Source organism: Bufo bufo, chromosome 1, assembly GCF_905171765.1.
Source record: "Bufo bufo chromosome 1, aBufBuf1.1, whole genome shotgun sequence".
NCBI lineage: Eukaryota > Metazoa > Chordata > Amphibia > Anura > Bufonidae > Bufo > Bufo bufo.
Genome location: NC_053389.1, coordinates 506,248,096 through 506,257,196, shown reverse-complemented (window position 1 = coordinate 506,257,196; position 9,101 = coordinate 506,248,096).

The following is a 9,101-nucleotide window of genomic DNA, read 5'->3' as shown; positions in this document are numbered from 1 at the left end:
TGATCACTGTTGTCCTCTCCTGGGTCGGGGGCTCGGTGACGACCCAGGCGTTGGTGGACTCTGGTGCTGGTGGTTTGTTCATTGATAGTGTGTTCGCTGCCGCCAATTCCATTCCTCTGCAGGCTCGAGGTTCCCCACTGGCTCTTGAGGCGATAGGCGGCACACGTGACTCATGAGACCCTTCCAGTGGGGATAGCCATTGGTGCCGTTCACAGAGAGTCGGTCTGCCTCCAGGTTATTTCGTCTCCACACTACTCGGTGGTCTTGGGGTACCCCTGGCTCCAGAAGCATAATCCGACTTTCGATTGGAGATCGGTCGAGATCCTCTCGTGGTCACCGCAGTGTGGGGATAGTTGCATCCATGGGTCTGTCAAGTTGCTGTGTACTTCCTCGGACTCTCTGTTGCCTCCTGAATACGAGGAGTACCGGGATGTATTCGATAAGGTGCGCACGGTTGCCCTACCTCCGCACCGCCCATACGATTGTGCCATAGAGTTACAATCTGGTGCCGTTCCTCCTCGTGGCAAAGTCTATCCACTGTCGGTAGCGGAGAATGAGGCCATGGAGGAGTACGTGAGGGAGGCGCTTTCACGCGGACACATTCGCAAATCTTCGTCCCCGGCAGGGGCTGGATTTTTCTTTGTGAAAAAGAAGGGCGGTGAGTTGAGGCCTTGCATCGATTACAGGGGTCTCAATCGCATCACGATCAAGAACGCTTACCCGATACCCTTGATTTCCGAGCTGTTCGATCGCCTTAAAGGGGCCATGGCCTTTACCAAACTCGACCTGAGGGCGGCATATAACCTGGTAAGGATCAAGGCGGGCGATGAGTGGAAGACCGCGTTTAACACCAGGACCGGTCATTACGAATCCTTGTTATGCCCTTTGGGTTGTGCAATGCGCCCGCAGTCTTTCAGGAATTCATCAACGATGTTTTCCGTGACCTGTTGCAGCAGTGTGTGGTGGTCTATTTGGATGACATCTTGGTATATTCTGAATCCATGGAGGCCCACATTCTGGATGTCAGACGAGTGTTGCAACGGTTACGAGAGAACAAGCTGTTCGGTAAGCTTGAGAAATGCGAATTTCACCGATCCCAGGTAACCTTCTTAGGTTACATCATTTCCACTGAGGGGTTCTCCATGGATCCTGAGAAGGTTTCGGCTGTCTTACAGTGGCCCCAGCCCAGTGGTCTTCGTTCCCTGCAGCGCTTTTTGGGCTTCGCCAATTATTATCGGAAGTTCATCAGGGACTTTTCCATGCTGGCCAAGCCTCTCACGGATCTGACCAGGAAGGGCAGTAATTCCCAGGTCTGGCCGCTCGAGGCCATCCGAGCTTTTGAGGCCCTAAAGTCCGCCTTTGTGTCGGCTCCGATTCTGTCGCATCCCAACCCTGGGTTGCCCTTTGTCCTCGAGGTGGACGCGTCTGAGACGGGAGTAGGCGCCCTTCTGTCTCAGCGTAGAACACCAGAGGGTCCTCTGCTTCCTTGTGGGTTTTACTCCCGGAAACTGTCTTTCGCGGAGTGCAACTATCAGATTGGTGACAGGGAGTTATTGGCCATCGTGCAGGCCCTTAAAGAATGGAGGCACTTGCTCGAGGGTTCGGTGGTTCCGGTCCTCATCCTGACGGACCACAAGAATCTGACCTACCTTTTTGAGGCCAAGAGATTGACACCACGTCAGGCCAGATGGGCTCTGTTCTTGTCACGTTTTAATTACGTGGTCTCCTACCTACCCGGTTCCAAGAACATCAGGGCGGATGCCTTATCACGGCAGTACTCCGAGCTGTCCAGGGAGGAGTCGATTCCGACTTCGGTCATACCTCCGAATCAGATCCTGGCCGCCATTCGCACCAGCCTGACCTCTCCCCTGGGTGAACAGATTTTGGCGGCTCAATCTGGTGCTCCCTCTGGGAGACCCAACGGCAGATGTTTTGTGCCTGAGGAGTTGCGCACTCGGTTGTTGCGAACCTACCATAACTCCAAGACCGCGGGGCATCCTGGAAAGAATCAGCTGTCCTGGGCTGTTTCACGTCTGTTCTGGTGGCCTTCCCTACGTTCCGACATCGCCGCATATGTAGCGGCATGCTCCGTTTGTGCCCAGAGTAAGTCCCCTCGGCACCTTCCGTTGGGCCTTCTGCAACCCATAGCCACCGGGGAGCGCCCATGGTCACACCTGGGGATGGATTTCATTGTGGACCTCCCTGCATCCCGAGGCCATACGGTCATTCTCATGATTGTGGATCGGTTTTCCAATATGTGCCACTGTGTTCCTCTCAAGAAGTTACCCTCTGCACAAGAGTTGGCCACGATTTTTGCCAGGGAGGTCTTCCGGTTGCACGGTTTGCCCAAGGAGATTGTGTCGGATCGGGGGAGTCAGTTTGTGTCCAGGTTCTGGCGCGCCTTTTGCTCCCAGTTGGGGATTCATCTCTCCTTCTCCTCGGCCTACCACCCTCAGTCCAATGGGGCCGCAGAACGATCCAATCAGGCCTTGGAGCAATTCCTTCGTTGCTATGTCTCCGATCACCAAGACAATTGGGTTGACCTCCTGCCTTGGGCTGAGTTTGCCAGGAACACGGCGGTGAACTCTTCCTCTGGGACGTCTCCCTTCATGGCCAATTATGGGTTCCAACCTGCCGTGTTACCGGAGGTATTCTCTCCCCAGGATATTCCGGCTGTGGAGGATCACCTTTCCGTCCTACGTGCTTCTTGGGTACTGATCCAGAAGTCCCTTGAGGTCTCTGCGCAGCGCCAGAGACTCCAGGCTGATCGCAGACGAGCGCCTGCTCCTTCCTACCAGGTCGGAGACCGTGTATGGTTGTCCACCCGCAACCTCAACCTTCGAGTGCCCACTCCCAAGCTGGCGCCTCGCTTTGTTGGTCCCTTCCGAGTGCTTCGCAGGGTAAACCCGGTAGCCTATGCCCTTGCGCTTCCTCCTGGCATGCGGATCTCCAACGTGTTTCATGTCTCCCTGTTGAAGCCACTGGTGTGTAATCGTTTCACTTCCTCGGTTCCTCGGCCTCGTCCGGTCCAAGTGGGCAATCGTGAGGAATATGAGGTGAGCAATATCCTGGACTCACGCCTGGTCCGCGGTCGGTTGCAGTTTTTGGTCCATTGGCGTGGTTATGGTGCAGAGGAGCGTTCCTGGGTTCCCTCCGCAGATGTCCATGCTCCTGCCTTGCTCCGAGCCTTCCACGCACGCTTCCCTCAGAAACCGTTTTGTGCTCCGCGGAGGAGGGGCCCTTGAGGGGGAGGTACTGTCATGGTCTTACCTTCTTGCTGTTCTCCTTCGTTTGACATGTGCTGGCGGCCATCTTGGTTTCTGGGTTTCTTGTAGCCTTCCACCCTGCGGCTCCTCCTTCCCACTGGGAGGAGCTGGATGCCTAGCTCATATATATAGGAGGTCTGTGGCTTCAGTTCCTTGCTTGGTCCTCTTGTGTTCACATGCTTTTAAGACTGCTGCTGCTTCTGGTTCCTGATCCTGGCTTCGTCTGACTACCCTGCTGGTTCCTGATCCTGGCTTCGTCTGACTACCCTGCTGGTTCCTGATCCTGGCTTCGTCTGACTACCCTTCTGGTTCCTGACCTCTGGCTTCGCAAAGACTCTGCTCGGTTTCACCATCCGTTTGGACTTTTGCTTTACAGCTTTATTTTCAATAAAGCCTTCTTATTTTCACTTATCTCTTGTTGTACGTCTGGTTCATGGTTCCGTGACACCTTTCTTGTGAATGAGCACGACATTAGCCAATTTCCAATCTTCCGGGACGACTCCTGTTACTAATGATTGGTTAAATAAATCTGTTAACGGTTTTGCCAGCTCACCACTAAGCTCTTTTAATAATTTTGGGTGTATCTCATCAGGCCCCTGTGACTTATTTGTCTTCACCTTAGACAGCAAACTTAGAACATCTTCCTCTGTAAAGATACATGCATCAAACGATTTATTAGTCATTCTTTCTAGTGGAGGTCCTTCTCCTTTTTCTTTTGTAAAAACTGAACAGAAGTATTCATTAAGGCAGTCGGCTAGCCCTTTATTCTCTTCTACATACCTTCCGTCCTTTGTTTTTAATTTAGTTATTCCTTGTTTTAATTTCCTTTTTTCATTTATATATCTGAAGAATGCCTTATCCCCTTTTTTCATAGACTGAGCTAGTTTTTCTTCTGCCTGCGCTTTAGAAGTTCTTATAACTTGCTTGGCCTCTCTCTGCCTAATCTTGTAGATTTCCTTATCTTCATTGCTCTGGGTTTTTTTATAATTAAAAAATGCTAGCTTTTTATTTTTAATGATTTGGGCCACTTCTGCTGAGTACCACAGTGGTCTCCTCCTTTTTTTGTTTTTACTGACAAGTCTAATGCAATTTTCTGTTGCCTTCAATAATGCACCTTTTAAGTAGTCCCATTTCTCCTGGACTCCATGTAATCCGTTTCAGTCTGATAAGGACTCATTTATGACTAATTTCATTTTTGAAAAGTCTGTTTTTCTAAAATCTAAAACTTTTGTTTTTGTGTGGTGGGACTCTTTCACAGTTCTTATATTAAACCACACTGACTGGTGATCACTAGATCCCAAGGTTTCGCCTACAATGACATCATATACCGAATCCCCGTTTGTGAATACCAAATCCAAAATAGCCTCCCTCCGGGTTGGCTCCTCAATCACTTGTTGTAGAGATAACCCCAGTAGGGAATTTAGAATATCTGTACTCCTGGTAGAACTTGCTATTTTGGTTTTCCAGTTTATATCTGGAAGATTGAAATCTCCCATAATGATAACTTCTCCTTTCATTGTCATTTTAGCTATTTCTTCAACTAGTAGATCATCTAGTTCTTTAACTTGACCACTTTGGAGGGAGCTGAAACTCCTTGTTGCTCAGCGACAGCCCCGAAACCTGACAGATCTAGAGATCTGTGTGGAGCAGTGGGACAAAATCCCTGTTGCAGTGTGTGCAAACCTGGTCAAGAACTACAGGAAACATTTGACCTCTGTAATTGCAAACAAAGGCTTCTGTACCAAATATTAACACTGATTTTCTCAGGTGTTCAAATACTTATGTTCAGCAGTGCAAGACAAACAAATTCTTTAAAAATCATACAATGTGACTTCCTGATTTTTTATTTTTTTATTCTGTCTCTCAGAGTGGGAATGCACCTACAATGTGAATTTCAGACCCCTCCATGATTTCTAAGTGGGAGAACTTGCAAAATCACAGGGTGTTCAAATACTTTTGTTTCTCATTGTATCTAACCCCTTAATCAGTATTTTGTGTAAGCAGGTATATCGCACCCCTTAATCAGTTTTTTTGGGGCAACAGGTATATCACACCATTTGCAATTAGTTATTCCAATAGCGTTTGTCCCTCTTTCTAGCTGCGGTATCTCAGCAGAACCGCACACAACTGCTGCACAATACAAATGCCCTATAATATACTTTCTATGTTAGGAGGTATATTATATTTTGTGGCCCTATTAGCTAACGTTTGATGTCCCTAACAGTCTGCCCCTGCTCCACACAGCAACCTCTCCCTACACTGGCAGAAAACAGAATGTAAAATGTCTGCCAGATTGGGTTTATTTATAGGGTAGGGTGTGTGTCCATGTGCTGAAATGTCTCAATTGGCTGTCCTGTCTTACCTGATGGATGTGTCATGGGTCAAAGTTCAGCGCTATGCAAAAAAATATGACGCATGCGAATATTGTCATATGTTCGCATGTTCGACGAATTGCAAATGAGCAAAGTTCGCCGTGAAACGACCGCCGGGCGAACGGAAAGGCCATCTCTATTGCCTACTACACATTTTAGTACAGCTTTATGCAAAAAGTATACCTTAAGAAATACTCTTTCTAAAAATAAATGGGATATGATGGTAGATGTAAGCACACAGCATATATAGAAGGACTTGCAGGCAGAAAATCTGGAACGTTGTACAGTACCAGCAGCAACATAAATGAGAGTTAAACAAATTTCATCCACACACTACATAAAAAATCTGCACAGAAATTGACAAGCATCGCAGATTTTAATTCTGCAACATGCGACTATGTGAATTTTTAATGCTGATTATTTCTGTATTGGGGTTCACCATTTTCATTCCATAAAATAAAATCTCCTGCAAATCCATTTCAAAATCCACTTGTCACTCATGAGAAGTGTAACAAGGATTCATGTTAGTGAATGAATAGCATAAAAAAATTTAAACTTGGTCAAACTACTAACTTCAAAATAAATAACAGTAACTTTCATCCATATCTTGAAAGAGCTGAATCTTTAAACTGTAAGGTAGAATTGATTGAGGGTAGATCGATGCAACAAAATCTATGATCATTGTGTGTAAAGTAAAAAAATTGGATTTGCCATCACACCTAAGCGTTTACATATAGCCTCTGAGAGAGAATTACTATATGCACCACAGAGTTTAACAACCTCATATCAATATTTTTGAGCACAAGCATCTTTGCTATGCAATGAAAAATTGAGTTCACATTTTGAAAGCAAAAATGTTGTGTTTTTTTTATTGCTTTCCTGTAACAGTTTAAATTATATTGATACTGAAAGTGACCCCTGAGAAAAATCGATTTTTACAGTTTTGTCTTTTGACAGGGATGATTTTAAAATAAATGCAGTTTCAGAAAAATGATTTATCTTCACATTTGAGTTATTAACAAACAATTGGTCTTAAATGTAAAACTGATTTAAACAATATAGCTCAATACCCATTGTTAATGTTAGAAATTGGCATCAATCATTTTTTTTATTGCCTTGCTATTAAAAGAGATGTTTTTTGGCAACTTTTTTTAGCAAAAAATAAGTATCACAAACATCTTAAAATGTATCTACTGTATCGATGTCACTGAAGGCAATTTCCTAAAATGTAACTTTTAATCTACATACAATAAAAATCCCAAATTAATCAAGCAGACACAGGCTGAATGTGATACCTATAGTGCAAAAAGCTGTCAAAACAATGGACGGTTAGCAAGAGTCAGGGGTAGGATACAACTGGGACAATTCAACAAGATATACTATAGCTGTCCCTAATTTCACCCTTATCCACACTGCTCAGCCCAGAGATGTACTTTAAAGGTAGATGTACTCTGTCCACGTGCCTAAGCTAACCTGTTCTTATACAACTCTATCAATTTCTAGCACCACATACAGTATCCCTTAATACAGCAAGAACGCTGAATATAAGTATCTGAAATGCAACAATAACTTTCAAAAACATAGGACAGTTAGCAAAAAACAGGGACAGAATGCATTTGGGACAGACCATAGGTATATGATACATCTGTCCCTATTCTTGCCCTTATCCATGCTGCTCAGCCCAGAGATGCATCTTAAAAGTAGATGTACTCTGTCCACGTACCTAGGCTAACCTGTCCTTTTACAGCCCTATCACTTTCTGACACACCGTGCACTGTCCCAACGCATTTCCCCTTAAAAATAATCTAAGGTTCATCAGGGGACTATTAGTATCAGTATGGTAATAGAGTGCCATATACACAAATCAGTGTGGTAATAGGATACCATGTACAGAAGCAATAGTAATAAACGGTGATAAATATGCCATATGCAGAATACGGAGATCAAACTGATAATTAGATGCCGTATACATAAATAGGGAATGATAAACAAAATACTGGAGCCCCCCAGACCAGCATTAATCTGAGACGAGGTACCAAAAAATATACAATGCTTATTGTTCCTATAATGAGGAAAACACTTAGCTGATCCGGATGAATTCACATCCTCTCGCAGATAACAGATGCGCCGCTGGGGGGCTCCAGGGGGCAAATAGACAGCTCCATTTTGCCAGGAAAAAAAGCTGCATTTAAATAGTAGTGCTAGGGCGGGCAAGACCTTGATTGGTAGACCCAGGCATGCTCAACCTGCGGCCCTCTAGCTGTTGCAAAACTACAACTCCCAGCATGCCTGAACAGCCTACAGCTATCAGCCTACAGCAGGGTATTGTGGGAGTTGTAGTTTTACAACAGCTGGAGGGCCGCAGGTTGAGCATGCCTGGGTAGACCCAATGTACATATCCGCCCCCTCGTGATACCATGATCAGATATACCCATTCTCATTGGATGATATTATGGAAGGTTCCCCCCCATGTGTCTGCTCCAGTAAACTGCGGACGACAGGCGTCCCGTACCTCTCTCCGAAGTTCTATATCTCCGCCGCTCCACGTCCAAGCCTCGTTCTCCTTTAAACACACTCAATACACTCCCCGTCCTATCGCCAAACAGTACACAGCCACATGATTAACCCCTTAAGGACTTATGACTTATCGGTACGGCATGTTTCCCGAGTCCATACGTCATAACTTTAAAACTAAATTGCGGTGCGGCGGAGGTTAATAGGAACAGGATGTCCGCTAATCATTCAGCGGGCATCCTGTCACAACGCCGGGGGGGGGTCCCTTGACCCCCCGTGTCGGCGATCGCCGCAAACCGCAGGTCAATTTAGACTTGCGGCTTTACCTGCGGTTTGCGGCGGCGTGTGGCGGTGCCATCGGGTCCCCATGCAGCTGTAAGGGGGAACCGATGGCATGGAATGCAGCGCGATGCCTAAGGAAGGCATCGCGCTGCCTTCCGGTGACGAGCCTGTGAGATCCAGCACCCTGGATCTCACAGGCCGGAAGCTGTATGAGTAATACTCACTGTATTACTCATACAGCCAATGCATTCCAATACGAAAGTATTGGAATGCATTTTAAAGGATTAGACCCCCAAAAGTTCAAGTCCCAAAGTGGGACAAAAAATAAAGTAAAAGAAAAGTAGAAAAAATAAAGTTTTCCCCCAAAAAAATTAAAAGTTTCAAGTAAAAATAAACAAAAACTTTATTTTCCCCAAATAAAGTAAAAAAAAATTGGTAATAAATAAGGGGGGAAAAAAAGTATACATATTAGGTATTGCCGCGTCCATATCGACCGTCTTTATTTAAATAGCGTTTGCCCACCAAAATAGTACCAATCTAACCATCACCTCATCCCGCAAAAAATTAGCCCCTACCTGAGACAATCGCCCAAAAAATAAAAAAACTATGGCTCAGAATATGGAGACACTAAAACATCATTTTTGTTTGTTTTATAAAAGCTATTATC